We start from the raw sequence: 18,052 nt of genomic DNA on the forward strand, positions 1-18,052 counted from the left end.
CTTAATGTCTCATTTATTGACTTACCTAAACTTCAGATAGTAATTATGATTATGTTCAAACATACAGAAAACAGTGGAAAGAATGATTTGTGAAACATCAGCACTATTTACTCTTCCACTCTCTGAAGTTACATTGTACCATTTTTTAAAAACTGTTTTGAACAGTGGTCTGAAACTTACTCGACTGAGTATATGACCAGCAGCTAAGGAGAGTATGCTCTAGAATGGGAAGCTCCTGAATCCTGGGAGTGTTTGATTCTGGCAATAAGAGTGACCTGGAACCTCTCTGTGAATAAAAAGGACTCCAAAATATCTTTCAGTCCTCCTGATAATGAAGGTGGTGCGTGGCTTCTGCAGTCAGATTTACTGTTTGCCTACACTGTGTGTTTTCTGTTGCTCACTTTATGTTGGGGGTAGAATATTGACAAGGACCACTACATTAAGCATCTGCAGCTAAACTTCTGAATTATTCTGACATTATTCTCTACAAACCTTAAAATACTACTTCAGAACTAGAGCAATAGAATAAATAGCTTTTCAACATGCATACAGTGGCAGCTGAAGTTGGCTAAGTTTCTCCCTTACTCCTAACTTTGTTTGCCTTTTGCTGAGTAAAATCTACTGGGACAGACTGATCCCTTTTATAGGGGCATACTGCAAATTCTTCTGCTAAAACAAAAATGTCTCCCAAATGGTTGAAAAAAGTCTTTTAAGTTGTCTTTTGAGTTATAAAAACCTAGAGTGTGTTTTATAGCAATTTCATTTCAAACTAACTTGCCTTTTTTTTGGTGTCATTTTGGTGTCATTTTTTGGTGTCAATAACTTTTGCATTTATCAAGGTTTTATGTTTGTTGAAGAATGGGCTGTGGCTTAATGGTACGTAATTCTGTATATTTGAAGAAATGTCTGTGACAAACCAGCTGGAGCTTATGGATTGGTTCTTCAGTAACTCATCCTGGTTGGAGAAATTTCTGCATATGTTCTGATGCTACAGGTAATCTCCTCACCCTGATATACCAAACTTTGTTTTTAAGGTCAGGCACCTCATTGTGTGTAATCTGTGAGGATTTCCAAGCAATAAGGCAGAGTAAAACACTTTACATTTCAAATTATTTTGTAATATTCCTGCCCGTGTGTTGTGGCTTAGGAATGGTATTCTCCAATTTAGTACCCCCACTAAAAACCTCCCTGCCCTCCACTTGCAGGCACAAATCACATGGGCTGAGATAAGATTACTAAAAACAGCAATGAGACAAGAAAACAAACAGGAACAGCAACAGTATTAATAACAAAAAGTATAAGAAAAGAAACAATTCACAAAAATCCTGATCTTGCAAAAAATTAACCCTGTCCTGGCTGGACCAAGGACATGGTAGAAAAAAAAAAAGGAACATGACATAAAAATATTGCAAGACTTTAAAAACTGCAAAACTGCAAATACCTTTTGGAATATGCAAATGAGCTTGCTTGCTTTTTTTGTGTGTGTGTGAACTGCTCTTCATCAAGCTTTTGTTTCTGTGGTCCAATTTCTACATTTTAGGTTGTAACCTTTCAGAAATCTGTATGGAACGTTTACCTAGGAATGTGGAGTGCAACATTCCACCTGCTTCATTTTTGAACCTTTGTTTTACACAAAGGTAGCTCAGGATTGCATGTCTGTCATATGCTGGGACTTGAAGCATCAAAATTTATGTGGCTGAGAAATTTATCTGAATAGGTACTGTTCATACAGACACCAGCTTTGGTTATCGCTGCATCAGGGGTTGGCATAAGGTTAAACTTTCCCTTTCAATGTGATCTGCAATGAGCTCCAAGTCTGTACTGGAGCAAGAGATTGTGTATAAATACTGTAGAAAATTCAGGCTCTGTCTCGGGTCTGTGTTTCAAACGCAAGTTAAATGCATTTAAATTGTTCCTCTTCTGGCATCCATGCTGAGGGGTCAACTTGTTGTTCTTTGTGTCTTGATAAATATTTAGGACATGGACAGCAACAGCAGCAACAGAAGAACAGTGGCTTGGCGTTCAGATCTTGGGCCAAGAAAAGTTTTGAGCCTATATGAATGTCTAAATTACTGAGCTACTGAGTATGTTTCTGCCTAGGAATCCCAAGATGTAAGGATAGCTTCATTTTTCACTATTAAAGGCTTATTTGCAAAATCTGTGTACAGGCTTTTGTTTGTGATGTGTGTGTGGGGGGGGTTGTTTATTTGCTTTGTTGTTTTTGTCCTTCTGAATGTGTAAGTGAATGTTACATTGTTCAATCTGTGACTCTGTCATGATCTGCTTACCCTTCCTTGTTCCAGGTGTTCAGGCTTTGGGATATCTGTGCAGTTGGGTGCTGCCTGTCAGCTGGAGGTACAAGGACTGATCCTGAACTGATAAGGTTGGCTCTAAATGGTCACTTTGGCGGCATGTTCTAGGCTATGTTAGCTGTGTCCTACCAGGTAGGATTCGTCTAATCTAAAAAACAACTTCTGAATGTGTTTTTGTGAGTGATGATTTGCACAGAATGAGTAGAGAATGTAGCTTTCAGGTTTCTCACATGGCCGGTTTCTAACCATGCAGTTTTATTGCTTCTTTTTTACTAAGACAACTTCATTGTTTGATTTAGTGGGGATGAACTTGAAAGGTTTGATGGCTGTGTAGGATCTGATAAATCTACAACTAAATGTTAATTATGTCTGGTGATGAATCTTACTTTTTCTTTTATTACTAGTTGTAAGTGATTGTACATGGCCCCCACCTTAGTGACATGAGGACATGGCGCTGAGCACAATAGAATGAAGGGGATTTGATTTGTTTCTAGATACAAGTAAAATGTTGGATCGTTTATGGGCACAGTCTGATGAATCAATTAATTATCTGGGATACAAGGAATGTGAGTTTTATTAGTGGCTTTTCCAGCATCAAGTACAATGGCCTTGGCAAATGAATTGTCCTTTTTTTGTAGATTGAAAAGTTGAGACTTGGAGGAGCAAGTGATAATTACATCCTTTCTGTAAGTTATAAAAATAATTTTGAGCTACATAAATATTTATAAAATAAATGAAAATTATCATTGATATTACCATAGCATTTCTGTCTCAAATTATTCCAGACAATTTGTGCTGCAAAGATTTAAAACAGTTCTATTTTAGAGATGCTTCTTGTGCTTTGTGGTGATAGAGATCCCTTTCTTCTTTTCAACCTCTCTCTGTCTCTTCATTACTATGCCTCAGCCTCCCCCAAAAAACTAGGATTGAGGTGACAGTTCTGATCCTTCCAGCTTACATGGGCTACACCAGCTTCTTTTTTCACTGTGGCCAGGGTGCATTTGTTTGTGTGTGTGTGTTTCTCCAATCAGTGATCTCTTTTTTTCTGAAGTGACCTCTGCTGGGCATGAGATTTATGGCAATGTGTCCATTCATTATGTATTGGTGTTACTCTGTGAGCTCCCTGCAGCTCTGTCAGAGGAGGAACAGCTTCTCAGAGCAAGCCCACAGTAGTATCTTTGAGTATATGTTGTCTATTAAGTGAGATGAGGAAGTCACTTAGTTTTTCTTCCATTTGGAGGTTAAAATGGAGGGCTTGTCTAAAAACAGATTATGGTAAATTGGAGGTTTATTTGAACAGTATGTCAACATTACTAACTTGAAAATATATACTAAATTGATAGGTTTCCTTCAATTACCTCATCTTGAAAGCTGTTCTCAACAAATAAGCAAACGGTTCAAAAGTGATTTAATCTGCCTGCTAATGAGAAAGTCAGATGAAAGCACACAGCACTTTTGTTATAATGAGTGCTAGATAAACTATGTCATGTATTTGGCCCACACTGCTTCTCCTTGTTCAGAAGTAATAACAAATTGAAAAAAATTGTGCATGTCCGGGTTCTAGGGTTATCCTGCAAATGTTCTAACGTAGGCCCAAAATTTGGGCATAGACAACATACTGTGTTGCAGACGGGCCAGCTTTTAGCTGTGACCATTTTGCAATAAGTTGTGTGACTAGGATCCTGGATGCTGGTGTCACTTGGCTGCACTGACAGATGTATAAGATGGCAATGCGAATGCTTCATGTGTGAAATGCATTACACAAATATCTGAGACTTCCTTGCTTTTAGATGTTATTTTGAAGATTTTAATGACGTTGTATATGTCAAGAAAGCCAATTTTCTTTAGCGTTCCACATAATCATAGACATTTCAGCAGCATTTACTCAGCACTGCTTATGTATGTGCTACCCTTTCAGACTGAAGAGCTAAAGTTAAGGGCCTTTTAGATTACCCTATTGCAAAGGAGAATATAGGAATTTCTAGAAAAACTGACCTGCTTTAGCACATTTAATGAGAAAAATGTGCCAAGTCTGACTTTCTTCAACACAGCACATAAGCAGTTTTAAGACAATTTTTACCAGGGAAATGGGACCTTAGATGGAATAGGGACTCCTACCTCCCAAATTTAATGTGAATTCAAAAATTATTTTCGACTTACAAGGAGATGAAGTAGAAACATAATTAACAGTTTTACTGAAAACCAAAAGGCAAAAAAAACCCAGACAAAAAATAAACTACAAACACACAGTAAAGGGGAAGAATATCACTCAGAGAGAGTCTGTTGAAACCGACTGTTGGGAGTTTCCTGCGGTGCAGTCACAGCCGTGTCCAGAAGGCGGCGCTGGCGGGCTCTCGCTCGGTGGCAGCGATGAAACCACGATGGAGCCTGGGCGAATGGCACATGAAAAGTGCAACAAAGGGAGCTCTCAGCTGAGTCCCCTCATCACAGCTGCAGTGGTGGTGGACTCACACAACGGGAATTCCCACTGGCCTGTGGCTGCTGCGGGGCCTGGGAACACAGGGGCTGGAAACACAGGGGCTCTGACTACAGCGGCTTGGGACCAGCCACGGAGTCACTGGGCTCTGGAGAAAACTAGCACCACTTTAGCTGGTGCTGAGCTGGAGCGGTTGAGAAGCAAGGGCATAAACGCAGGAACTGCAGGAACCAGTGCTGCCGGGATCGTTGCAGATTGTGGTCCGAAGTGGGTGGGTTGCAGCAGCAGGCAAACCCCAAGTCCACAGGCAAGCCGAGAGAGAGTAATGGCAAAATGACAGCGCTTTTTATCCCTACCAGATGTTGTGGGACTCTCCCTCCGCCCTCATTCTTGGGGAATCCCTTCTTCAGCTTCTGCAATTTCATCTCCCCTGCCACCATTCTCCCCCCAGTGGTGACAATAGGAAAATAACACCCATTTTAACAATCCATTTGTTCTTGACCAGAATGGGTCAGTAAATGAGCTGTTTCCTTCCAGATGGATCTCTGGTGGAAACTCGTCCACACTAGAACTCAATAGCACCTCCCTTTGTGAATGTAGGTTGTCTCAGTTCTAGGCAACCACCAACTATCTGGTAAAGGAACCCAGCAGAAGTACCAGTCTTTGTACTTGAAAAGAGAAGTAAGAAATAGCAGGTCTTGACCTACATGGACATTGTGGTCTGAGTAGTTTTGGCAGTGGTTGATTAATCATTATGAAGTTCTTCACAAGAAAGAGTGATTGGGCATTGGAATGGGCTCCTCAGGGAGGTGATGGAGTCACTGTCCCTGGAGGTGTTTAAGAAAAGACTGCATGTGGCACTTAGTGCTATGGTCTAGTTGACAAGGTGGTCATAGGTTGGACTTGATGGCCTCAGAGGTCTTTTCCAACCTAGCTGATTCTGTGATTCTGTGGTTTTGTAATCAGTTTTCTGTTATTTTAAATATTGAGTTTATTATTGAATCTGCATCCTATTATTAAAAAGACAGAAATACAACTTTATTGTTGTACAAATTAGTTAGTGTATGACAGTGAATCTAGCTGAGATTCCGAAGCATTTAGGCATAGAAATCTAGTGATGGTGCACTAGATAGTCCTGGTTTGTCATGTAAGGTACAGACACCTTTTTTAGTGGAAGAGACTGCACAGTGTTTCCTTTATAATTTGTGACTGTGCAGAGGACATGGTATGAGTAACCTACATTACTGCAGCTGAAGGGTATGGTGGTTCTCAGATAAAAAACTAATTGATATTGAAGGATAGTAGTTTGTACAGAGGAATTTGAGACCCTGTTATAAAACATGGCAACATTGCAGACTATTTTCCGGTACTGCTTATTACAGGGTGCTGTATTTCTAACAGGAAGCCATAAACCTGGACAGTTGTACTCACCTCTCCTTCCTATATGTACAGCACATGAAAATATTTTTTCATCTTGCCAATTATTTTTCACACTAGCAGATTGGGCTGCTTATCTTCAGTACTTCTGTGTTAGTCTATGTGATATTTCAGTTTGTGTTGTCCTGTTTTATGTGGCAGTGTGTCATTAAAGATCCCAGTGATTATCTCTTTGTACAACCCAGCAAGCACTATGGCCTCTGCTCTATGGCCAAATTGCAACTGAGCAGTTCCAGTCTCCCAAACTGTGAAGTATGAAGGAACTGGGTGGCATCAAGCTTTTCCTCTTATTTATTTTGTCATTACTTTGTAGTAGTTATGTCTCCCTCAAATGTATCCAAACTCCCTCAAACTCTGTATCCAAGGGTTTCCTCTCACTTTGCTAAAAGTATAGAGGAAAGCTGAGATGGAATCAATTGCTATATTTACTCATTTTCCCCTCTTAGGATTTATCATTGACAGCTTCATGCTACATATCACATGAAAATAAAGACAGATTTGTATCTCAAAGAGCTTATTATGCTCCTTCTGCAGAAACAAATCCTTGGAGCAGCCTATTCCTGAAGGACTGCACTCCGTGGGAGGGACCCACACTGGAGCAGTTCATGAGGAACTGTGGAAGAACTTATGTTGAAGAAGTTAGTGGAGAACTGTCTCCCATGGGAGGGACCCCACATTGGAACAAGGGAAGAGTGTGAGGGGTTTTCCCCCTGAGGAGGAGGAGTGGCAGAAACAACCTATGATGAACTGACTGCAGGCCCTCTTCTCCATCCCCGGTTCTGCTGGGGGGAAGAGGTAGAGAATTCAGGAGTGAATTGGAACAGAGGAAGAACATTTGGTTTTATTTCTCATTATTCTACTCTGATTTTGGTGGGTAGTGGATTAAGCTAATTTTCCCAAGTAGAGTCTGTTTTGCCCATGACAGTAATTGGTGAGTGATCTCTCCCTGCCTGTACCCCAACCCATGAGCCTTTCCTTACATTTTTTTCTTCCCTGCCCAGCTGAGGAAGGGAATGACAAAGCGGCAACCCACCACATGTCACGTGAAGAATATCAGGATGACAGAAAGTACTGACACAGTGCAGGGCAGAGCTAGTTTGCTGAAGCACCACAGCAGAAGGGAATTGATTTAGCAGTAACTCCACACCTCAAGTCCTTCATGTATTAAAAGGATTCCTTTATTAAGAACTTCCAAGGCAAGAGGCACAGGGAGTCAGATTTTTCAACTGTTTTAAGTGACTGTAGCTCCAGTAGAGATTGGATGGATGAATGGATGAATAACTACATGTGGTTAACTGGTCTGAGTTACTTGAAGAGCTGGTTGAGACGATTTTTCTAAATTAGTAATAGGGAATGTAGGAGGTGTGTCCAGGGGTGCAGGGGATGCACCAAGGGCAGGGAAGCCCAAGGGACATTTGGCAGAATAGACAACCCCATTGGTCACAAGGTCACATGGTTTTAAGGGATAAAAAGAGCGCCAAGTTTGAATAAAGTCTTTTTGATTACCATCTCATCGGAGAGCTGACTGCCTTTCTTTATCATATAAAGACACCACGCGACACGTGGCGACCCGAACTGGGACTTAGAACCTAAATTAGGTAGATTGGAATACCCTGAATCAGGGGAATATTGGTAAATTCTGGCTATCGTATTAATTTTTATAATACGGGAATTTTTCACCGAAAAAAACCTAGACATCTTTAAACCGTTGCCTCAGCCAAATCTGAGAAACGCAGTTAGCATAGAGAGCTCAAAAATATTAGGGAAAAGTGCACAGGAACAGAGAAGAAGAAAGAGAGAAGAAGAGAAAAAGAAGAAGCCGAGAAACCGGGACGGCAGCACCAGAGAAAGCGGAGCAGGGTCGACCATCCATCTCAGCGATGAGTGAGCCTGAAACGCAGCGCCTGCATCCAACACCATGGCCAGGGCTGCTCCCTGAGCAGCTGCGAACCCACAGCTCGGAAACTTGAGTGGCAGGGCACACCGAAACCGCCGGGAAGTCCCTGCTGCCCTGCCGCTTGCCGCTGCTAAGCCATGCGTGCAAAAGCGGCGCCACTGCTACCCGAACACCCCCAGCCCCACTGCAAGACTCTGCAAACCCCCTACCGGAGCACGTTTCCGCCAAGCGGAGAAGTGCCACAGCTCCGTGCAGCCTGCTGCCCACCCGCATTCACCCGCCGCCTCTGCCTGCCCCGTGCCCATGCTAGAAGCTGCGCGGAACCTGTAGAAGCCGCACCGTGAAACCCCGCCGGCACGCTGGAGCCCCCGTCCCGCCCAGTAGATCGCGGGACCCCGCAGCCGCCTTCTGCTGCCTGTAGCCTCTGCGTGCAGCATCCACACCACTGAACCAGCCCGCGGAAGCGCTGCAGACCGTCAGGGAACTTCATGCGCCGACGCAAACACTGCTGCTGCCACCGCGACCGTCGCACCGTGCCGGGAACCCCCCTCCCTTCTGCTACCGCCCTCAAGCCACCGGAGCAGCAGCCGACACCCGGACAGCAACGGACGCCGACGGAGATGCCGAAAGGAAAAAAGCCGCAAAGAACAGCCGATCCAGAAACCGAAAGTAAAACTGAACAGCCGCAGAACAAAGAACCCCTCCATACACGTGCATCTACAGCGGTGAGAGTAAGGTAAAAACATGGGAAGTTTTTTCTCCACTGAGATTTCACAAAACACAGACGCATTAACTATCCTGCTAAGACCTTACCACATACAAGCCACAAGGGCTGAACTAACAGAGCTTATGCGTTTCGTTAAAGCAGCAGTCCCCAAGCTGCTGTTGTTGGAAGCTCTGCACATAGAAATATGGGACAGGATAGGAGACCTCATGAAACTGAAAGCTGAAGGGGGAGACCCCCAAGCTAAAAATGCCATTTCAGCCTGGCAAATCGTAATGTCTGCACTACACAGAGCCCACGAGTGGATGGTACAAGCATCCAACACCAACACACCACCCCCCACCCACGCTGCTAGCCGCAGCCCAACTCCTAGGCGTAGAAACACAAACACACGGAGTTTACCGGGAGGGGAGAGATCTGCTCAGGAGTTATGGATCGGGAGCTGATAGCCACAGGAACACAGGTCGCCGTGAGGGAATGGAGCCTGTAATGTGGGATCCTGACCCATGGGATCAGCGCAGGGGGCTCCATTGCAGCGATGAGGGAGGTAACCCAGCCAATTTGCCACCCCACGCTGTAGATGATCAGCAACCACATGGCGTGGGCACCGCCATCTTGCCTGCCAAACGGACCGGAAGTCAATCCATCTCTTCTGGCCCCAGCGCTCCCCCGCTCCAGCCGCCGGCATGAGGGGGGGGAGGGCCCCTCCCCCACGCCACATCCATCACCCACCACCACCTCCCCACAGGGAACCGGGTTTACTTTGGCCACAGGGTGGGAGGCATGGGGGGATGAGGAGGAGGGACCAGGGATGGTTCCACCGGGAGGGAGCGAGGAGGCAAACGGGGAAAGGTCGGTTGATAGGTGGGGACTATGTCAGGAGGAGGCAATTTGGGTAGGAGATTTCCAAGTTATACAAGCATGCCCAGTCGTTTTTCGGCAACGTCAGCCCCCTCAATTCCATCCTCTGCCACATGAGCTGACAATGGAATTGAGGCAACTGGTAAGGGAAACTGGCGGGTCCTCAGCTAATACCCTTGTGTATTTAGAGACACTAAGTTCCACCTATGTCTTGATACCACATGATTGGAAAACCTTACTGAAAATAACTCTTACGAATACTCAGTACAACGTGTGGTTAACCGATTTTCAGGAGAATTGCTCTGCATATGCTAACGACCCACAAGCAGGCATAACAGCACACCAACTAACTGGGGAGGGAAATTACAGCTCAATAGATGCTTAGTCTGGATACCATAGAGAAATATACGAAGCGATAGCTAAACATGCCCTGAGAGCCATGAGGAAATTGCCCACTTCAGGCTGGGATAGCAACCTGTCATTCACAAAAATATTACAAGGTCCTACTGAACCATATTCACAATTCCTGGATTGGCTGCAATCTGTCTTAAACAGGCAGGTTGAGCATGACAAAGCCAGAGAGATGCTCTACAGGCAACTGGCTTTTGAAAACGCGAATCCAGACTGTAAAAGAGCTTTGCAGGCAGCATTGCTGAGCTGTATCTTTGTGCTCAGATACTCACTGTCTTGGGGCCAGAGGGACAATTAGCCAAGATAGCTCCCTTTGTTGCTCCCATTCTGCATACACTATGGGGAAGGGATATTCTCGGACAGTTCGGCACAGTCATGCAAATTCCTCCTGCAAGCAGCCGGGTTTTTCAATAGGGGCCATCGACCAGCTGTCCCAAGGACCGATTAAGCTGGTCTGGAAAAGCGAGCAGCCAGTTTGGGTGAATCAATGGTCCGTCAAAAGGCAACGACCTGAACATTTAAGAGAGCTTTGAAGGGAACAGCTAGAAGCAGGTCACATTGTGCCAACAACTAGTCCCTGGAATACTCCTGTATTGAGGGCAGTAAACACAGTCATAGAACCCATGGGAGCATTGCAGCCTGGACTATCCTCACCTGCTATGCTTCCAGCAAAATGGCCACTAATGGTAATTGATTTAAAGGACTGGTTTTTTACCATCTTCCTACACCCTGAGGGTGCGCCAAGGTTTGCTTTCTCCATCCTCGCCTTGAACAATAGACAGCCCATGCAAAGGTATCACTGGGTTGTCCTTCCTCAGGGGATGAAAAATAGTCCAACAATATGTCAAATGGTAGTGACAAACGCTATTCACCCCATCAGAAAGCGTTTTCTTTCAGCCATCATATATCATTATATGGATGACATTTTAATTACCATGGCCACAGAAAATGAACTGCAAATTGTTTTTACTGCCCTAATTTATGCTGTCCAAGATGCAGGGTTACAGCTTGTGCCAGAGAAGATCCAGTGATCACAACCCTGGACATACCTTGGATGGAAAATCACACAGCAGGAAATTTCTCCACAGCCACTGCAGCTTGAGGTAAAAGACAATTTAACTTTACATGAATTGCAAAAACTTCTGGGAGCCATCAATTGGTTAAGGCCTATTTTAGGCATAACCACAGAGGAGCTGCACCCTCTATTTGAGCTGCTTAAGGGGGACTCAGACCTAACATCTAGCAGGTCTCTGACAGCAGAGGCAAAGCAGGCGTTAGACATTTGTGCCAAGGCAATAGAAGGCAGGCAAGGCAGAAGGAGAAATCCTGAACTGCAAATCTGCCTTGCCCTCGTACCCAGCAGCTACCAGCCATTTGCAGTTTTGTTTCAGTGGGATCAGACTGAAAAAGACCCACTGCAAGTTCTAGAGTGGCTGTTTCTGTGTGGACTACTAATGAAATGTTTGCCAAGCTTGTCATTAAAGGCAGAGGACGGCTGCAGGAGCTGGATGGGAGAGATCCTGCAACCATCTACATCCCAGCTACAAAGGCCAGCCTCGACTGGATGCTAGCTGAGGACGCAGGATTCCAGGCTGCCTTGGCAGGGTTTGACAGTGACATTTCAGTTCATCTCCCTAAACACAGATTGTGGGCAGAAATCGGTAGTTTACCTTTAAAAGCCACAACCAGATGCAAACATGAAACACAACCAGATGCAAACAGTGAAAGGCCTTATGGTCTTCACAGATGCATCTGGGAGGACACGAAAAGCTGCAATGACATGGGTAAACCCTGACACAGGACAATGGGAACAAGAGGTACAGACCATGAACCAGGGTTCTGTGCAGGTTCTGGAACTGGCTGCCATTCGTATTGCCTTGGGGAAATTTTCTGAACAACCTATTAGTATTGTAACCGATTCCTGTTATGCTGCAGGGTTAGTGTCTCATCTTGAAAGTTCGTTTCTTCGAGATGTCGCTGACCCTCACCTGTTGTTTGAAATGCGTTTTGTATGGTTTCTTGTCAATCACAGAAAGTTTGATTTTTACAGAATGCACACAAGGTCACACACTGAAATGCCAGGACCAATAGCTGATGGTGTCACGACCCGCCCCAGAAAAAGGGAGGGGGGTAACCCAGGTTTTTATCAATAATTCCCTTGGGGTGGATTAGAGTGAAACGACACTGAATAATCGGTGTCTGAAAACATATACTGACAAGGTTTATTTTAACAATTCTGTATCAACAGGCATGCTAGCATTTCTGTGTTATCATATAACAATGTGGCATAGAGATAACCTTTGGGGGGAGAGAAAATGCATAGGGGACAATTTTGCATCAACAGGTATGCTAGAATTTTAGGTGCTGTCGTATAACAATGTGACATAGAGATAACCTATGGGGGGGAGAAAATGCATAGGGGAGAGAAAGGCAGGATAAGAGTAAGGGAGAGAAAAGCTGAGTGGACATATGTATATAGTCACCGCCCACGGGGTCCAGCGATGAAACTTAATAGTTGCACCTTCCATGTCTGTCAGTTGAAGTGGTGGCCTTGATCTGCTGGGGGTAAAGGAGGGAAGCCCCCACACTCCAAGAAGTTATGAGTTATTATATCCCTGGTCAGTGTCACGGGCCATGCCTCAAGCCTCCAGCCTCTCCCTGGGCCCTGCTCAAGAGTTGCTGTGTCTGGCCTGGTTCCCACCCTTTTCCCGATAGGCAGAGGGGGAGGATGGGCTCCTATGGGCCATCAGAGGTCCTGCCCCTTCAGGGCCTGACACCTTCAATTGCCCATCAGAGGTACAATGCAACAGTCAAAAGCCTGCAAGCTCAGCTCTTGCCTTTTCAGGGCTTCACACCTTCAGCACTGGAGGGAGGGATGGGCCCAACTGTCCATCCGAAATGCAAGTCAAAAGCCTGCAAAAGTCTCCTAGAATGCATAAATCATCAAACATTTCAGTCTCTGACAGATGGGAACCGAGAGGCTGACAAAGCAGAGTCTACCAAACCCATGAGTGTGTGTGTGATGTATGGAATGACAGCTGTCAGTGAATGTGTGAGTGAATTAATAAGAGAATTGTTTGACTGGACAAGTGCCTTAAACACCAAACACCTCACAAAAATAACACTACCTCCACCACATGGTCACTTTAAGAGAATTTAGTTTGCTAAGCTTACCCTGTTTTTGAAATTGAACCCCCAGTTATTTAAACCCTCAGATAATTAAAAGTTATAAGTCTATGCACGGTTAATAAAGTTATTCTTCCAAGTTGCACTACCCCTTAGAAATAGGTTAATAAAGTTATTCTTCCAAGTTGCACTACCCCTTAGAAATATAAGAAGGTTTTAAAAGGTTTACAATAGATGTATAAGAAGCCAAAGCAAGCGATGTGCTGGGCCATTGCAAGCTTTGATAGTTTAATGTACTGTTCTGTTGTTTGCACTGTTGCTTTTGCACTGTTTTCGTGACTGTCTTAAATAATTAAGAAGGGGGTAATGTAGGAAGTGTGTCCAGGGGTGCAGGGGACGCACCAAGGGCAGGGAAGCTGCAGGGACATGCAGCAGAATAGACAACCCCATTGGTCACAAGGTCACATGGTTTTAAGGGATAAAAAGAGCGCCGAGTTTGAATAAAGTCTCTTTGATTACCATCTCATCGGAGAGCTGACTGCATTTCTTTATCATACCACGCGACAAGGGAAAGCATAAGGAAGATAGTTTTGAAAGAAGATACAAAATTCTGATTTTTCTTCCTCCTCCTCTTACTTGGGAAATAACTGTAGGTAACTGGTATGAAGTCCTAGCTGAAAAGCTTGATTTAAGAGAGGATTTTCAGAGTTGATTTCCTTCAGAATAGAAAGCTGTGTTGGGTCTGGCTGAGATGGTGTTCATTTCCTCATAGTAGCCCTCACAGTGCTGTGCTTTGCACTGGTAGCTAGATGGGTGTTGATAACACACCAGTGTTTTGGCTACTGCTGAGCATAGCATCAGCACTGTAAGATTTCTTCCTCAGTCGAGGGCAAGATCCTGGGAGGGGACCCAAGTAGGCCAGCTGACCCAAACTGACCAAAGGGATATTCCATTTCATGTGACGTCAGCTCAGATGTAAAAGCTAAGGCAAGAAGCAGGAAGACAGGCATTCATTGTCTCCAGTGGCTGCCTGCTGAGGAACTGTTATGTGTGCTGAAGCCCTGCTTCTTGGAAGTGGCTGGCCATCGCTGCTGATAGGAAGCAGAGAATAAACCCTGCTATCTTCACTTTTGTGCACACAAGCTTTCATTTGGCTTCTGCTTTAATAAACTGCCTTATCCATACCCATGAGTTGTTTTCCATCTGACTCTCTCCCCTGTCCGGCTGGGTGGGCATCTGGCATCCAGTCAAGGTCAACCCACCACAGAAGCAAACCAGAAAATTTTTAACTGCTCTTACAGGAGAGGGAAAGACTGATGGCCAATTAATGTTTTTGTTCAGCCTTCACTTATATTAGTATTTTAGTTAGAAAAAAAAAATCACTCTTCTTCAGGGTAACAGAATGTTGAAATGAATGCTCAATATTCCTGTGTCCTCTACCCCCTTTGCTTTCACTCTTTTCTCCTAAGCAGGTTCTGGAAAAAATTACTCCATTTTGTGCAATAGGTTTTTTTTATATATTTTTTATGGCTTTGTTGGGGTGTGTGTATGTGTGTATGTGGGGTGGTGATGTTCCTACCACCATCCAAGTTGGTAGCAACTGTTTCTGAGTTTGGCCAAGAACTTCACAGCTGCTGCTCTTCTTCCTAGTGTGTTCAAAATAAGTTGTGAAGGGTTTTAACTTCATACAATGAAATAAGAGCCCCTAAATGCCTGAGAAAAGTAAGAGAGAAGGTTCTGATATTGTCAGTCTGAATGAATGAATGAACACATGCTTGTGCTCCTCATTGAAATTAATCTCAAAGCCCTAAAAAAGGGACAATTCAAAATATATTTGTTTAAATTCATGACTTCCAAAGAGAAACTTATGTGTTTTATAAATAAGGCTTTATTATGCTCAGCTGCCCTTGTGAACTGTTTCTGGTATTCTTGAGAATTTAAATTGTGAGCTTTCTTTTCTCTAGGGTTTGAAAAAGAAAAAAAAAGGTATAGGGACAAACCTGCAGCATGTCTGGGATGGATCCAAAGAGACTAGTAGGCCCAGAGTTAATGGTCTGCAATTCTTCCAAATAAATAAAACTCCCAATGTGGAATAAATTTGAAAAGCACAATCTGATTTTAGTAAATGCTGCAGTACTGTGTGTAGCAGGAGAGGTTGTATTGTGCTATGAGATTATAATTTAGAATTCTTTTCAGTGTTGATGTTTTCAAAGCTACTCAGTTGCTTTCATTAGCTCTTTCCTTTTCCAATTGCTTCTGCAACAGCAGCAGGAACATGACAGAGTCTCTCTTGTTTTTGCTGGTGCAAGTAGTAACCTGATTCTGTCCTTAATCACTAAGGTGCTTTATTGTTGCAGTTCATGTGTTTTAATAAAAATCTCTTACATTAAGCAATATACTGTCTAAGCTTCTAACTTACCTTCCTTGTCAGTCCCTTCTTGGGCACAAGGAGGAGGTTGAGGAAGAAGCATTTAAGTACACCTGCAGTCACGCAGCAGTATATAAAATGCTGCCAGCTGCAACAGATATGCCTTACACCTGCTAAACCCTTGATAGCAAGCTGGCCTGGCACCCTCTGGTTGAAAAGCAGACAGGATTACAGTTTAAACACACTCTAATCTCAGTTTTTATGAAAAATGTTTACTAAGTGAATGTCCTGATTGAACCGATCATCCTGTCTTCTTTGCAGAACAAAAGTCTCTGGTATCCAGACTTGTGACATGAAAGACAAAAACCATTATCAACGTAAACACTTCACATATTCTACGTTTGGAAGCTATGCGGATTCTATATGTACGTCTTCATACATGTGCCTATATGCCCAACTCTCTCTTCCCAGAAGAGTAAGGGGAGAAGTGTTCTGCTCCAGAATAAATTTTTCCTGTTAGACTTCAAAGTGTTTGAAAAAGAGTGGTAGAAGTTGAATAGGAAATACCACACTTTTGCATACAACTGTAGAAGGAGAGCAAAGGCATATAGTGCTTTTGGAAAACTCCACAAAAGAGTATGGCATAATAAACACTTGAAGAAAAGTACTAAGATCAGTGTTTACAGAGCCATAGTGCTGTCTACTCTCTTGTATGGTTCCGAATCATGGGTCATCTACCGCCACCACCTGTGTCTCCTAGAATGCTTCCATCAACGCTGCCTCCGTACAATCTTAAACATCCACTGGTCAGATTATGTGACCAATACATCTGTTCTAGAACAAGCAGCAGTCACAAGTATTGAGGCCATGTTGCTGAGAACACAGCTGCGATGGGCAGGGCACGTCTCAAGGATGAAGGACCACCGCCTCCCTAAGATCTTGCTTTATGGTGAACTTGCCACCGGCTGCTGCAAGAGAGGAGCCCTGAAGAGGAGATACAAGGACTCCCTGAAACAACATTTCAACCTTGGCCATATTGATCACCATAACTGGTCTACTCTGGCCTCCAATCGGGACGCCTGGAGACACGCCATCTATAACGCTGCTGCTTCCTTTGAGAACACACGCAGGATCACTCTCGAGGAGAAAAGGCAACGCAGAAAGAACCGTGTCTTGCAGAATATGTCATCTAAGGAGTCTTTCTGCTGTGCCTTTTGCAATCGGATATGTCTGTCTCATATTGGCCTCATAAGCCACCAGCGTGCCTGTAACAAATGTGGATAGAACCTTCCCAAATCTTCGTTCGCGAAGCCCAGCCATGATGAGAAACGGAGGAAGGGAAGTCAGAACACAAATTAATTCTTTCAAAACAATGCGGATATCTGTGGTTGTCCAACACATTTCTGAGCCTGAGTTCCTGGAAAATCATAAGCTGTATGAACTACAGTAGCCCTTTTTTGTCCCAAAAAAGAGGCAGCTTCTAATACTAAGAATATTAATCAGTTCAGGATTTTGTTAATTCTCGAGGAGGGATATCAACCTTCACATAGGAAGCACACCTCACCCGAGGTGACAGGATGACCATGCTGAGGATGGCACACGACTGCCACTAGGCCATGCACAAACACCACATTTATAAAAAGAGGTGCTTTGGATTGTATGTCTTCTAGGCATCTTTCTTTTGTTATATTCAAGTGACAAGTTAGGAGAAAAGAGGCAGCAATCCCTAATACCTCACCACTAAATATGCCTCAGGATTTTCAGAGTGATTTTTTCCCCACCTCTTCCTTCCTGCAGCTTTCTTTTCCTTTCTCCTAAGAGTTTTATAAACTTATTGTAAACTTTTCATGTTCAAACTACCTTTTACAGTCTTGCTTCTCACCCATATGCGGAACTCTGAATCATCCACATCAAAACTTACAAAATTGGCATTTTGTCATTTCAGGAAAATAGTAGCCAAGATTAAACCATATATTATTTATTTCATTTAGTTTTTATTGTAAAAGCCACTCTTACTGCCTGAGAGCCAAGATCATCTTCACAAGATCTGGGACACCTTTGTGGAATTTTTTATATTTACATTTCAATTTGTTTGTTGCTGCACATTACAGATGTGCCTTTCTCACAGTACTATCTTCAGACAGGGGGCCCCCTGGTGGTCTAGTGGTTAGGATGCGACGCTCTCACTGCCGCGGCCCAGGTTCGATTCCCGGTCAGGGAACGCCTCCGGGCAGATGGAGCTCATCAGTCCTGTGAGGCCATCCATCTAAGAGAAGGTCACTCTAAACAAACCTCCGTCCTGAGGACCTTGCTGCCACCGTCCAAGCTCTCTCGGCCCCGGCAGATGAACCTTAGGATTAAAGGGTGGGCTCTGTTCAGCGCACACTGGGTCTCACCTAAAAAATCCACTGCACAGGCTCGAAGGGTTAATGACCTTTCCCAAATCTTCGCTCGCGAAGACTGACCATGAATGTAGAAG

At 44.0% G+C, this 18,052-nt stretch overlaps 2 long non-coding RNA genes across 2 annotated transcripts; both read left to right on the forward strand.

Moving 5' to 3' along the window:
• The first annotated feature begins 1,434 nt into the window (after positions 1–1,434).
• Positions 1,435–7,715, forward strand: LOC108504657. The gene is made up of 4 exons (XR_001877198.1): positions 1,435–2,112; positions 2,304–2,444; positions 2,951–2,998; positions 6,721–7,715. It is a non-coding gene; the product is annotated as an uncharacterized LOC108504657 (long non-coding RNA).
• Positions 7,716–8,682: 967 nt separating this feature from the next.
• Positions 8,683–16,063, forward strand: LOC108504639. Its single transcript, XR_001877191.1, has 3 exons — positions 8,683–8,819; positions 11,073–11,182; positions 15,895–16,063. It is a non-coding gene; the product is annotated as an uncharacterized LOC108504639 (long non-coding RNA).
• Positions 16,064–18,052: the final 1,989 nt, after the last annotated feature.

Source organism: Lepidothrix coronata, unplaced genomic scaffold, assembly GCF_001604755.1.
Source record: "Lepidothrix coronata isolate B3197 unplaced genomic scaffold, Lepidothrix_coronata-1.0 Scaffold171, whole genome shotgun sequence".
NCBI classification, from domain to species: Eukaryota; Metazoa; Chordata; class Aves; order Passeriformes; family Pipridae; genus Lepidothrix; species Lepidothrix coronata.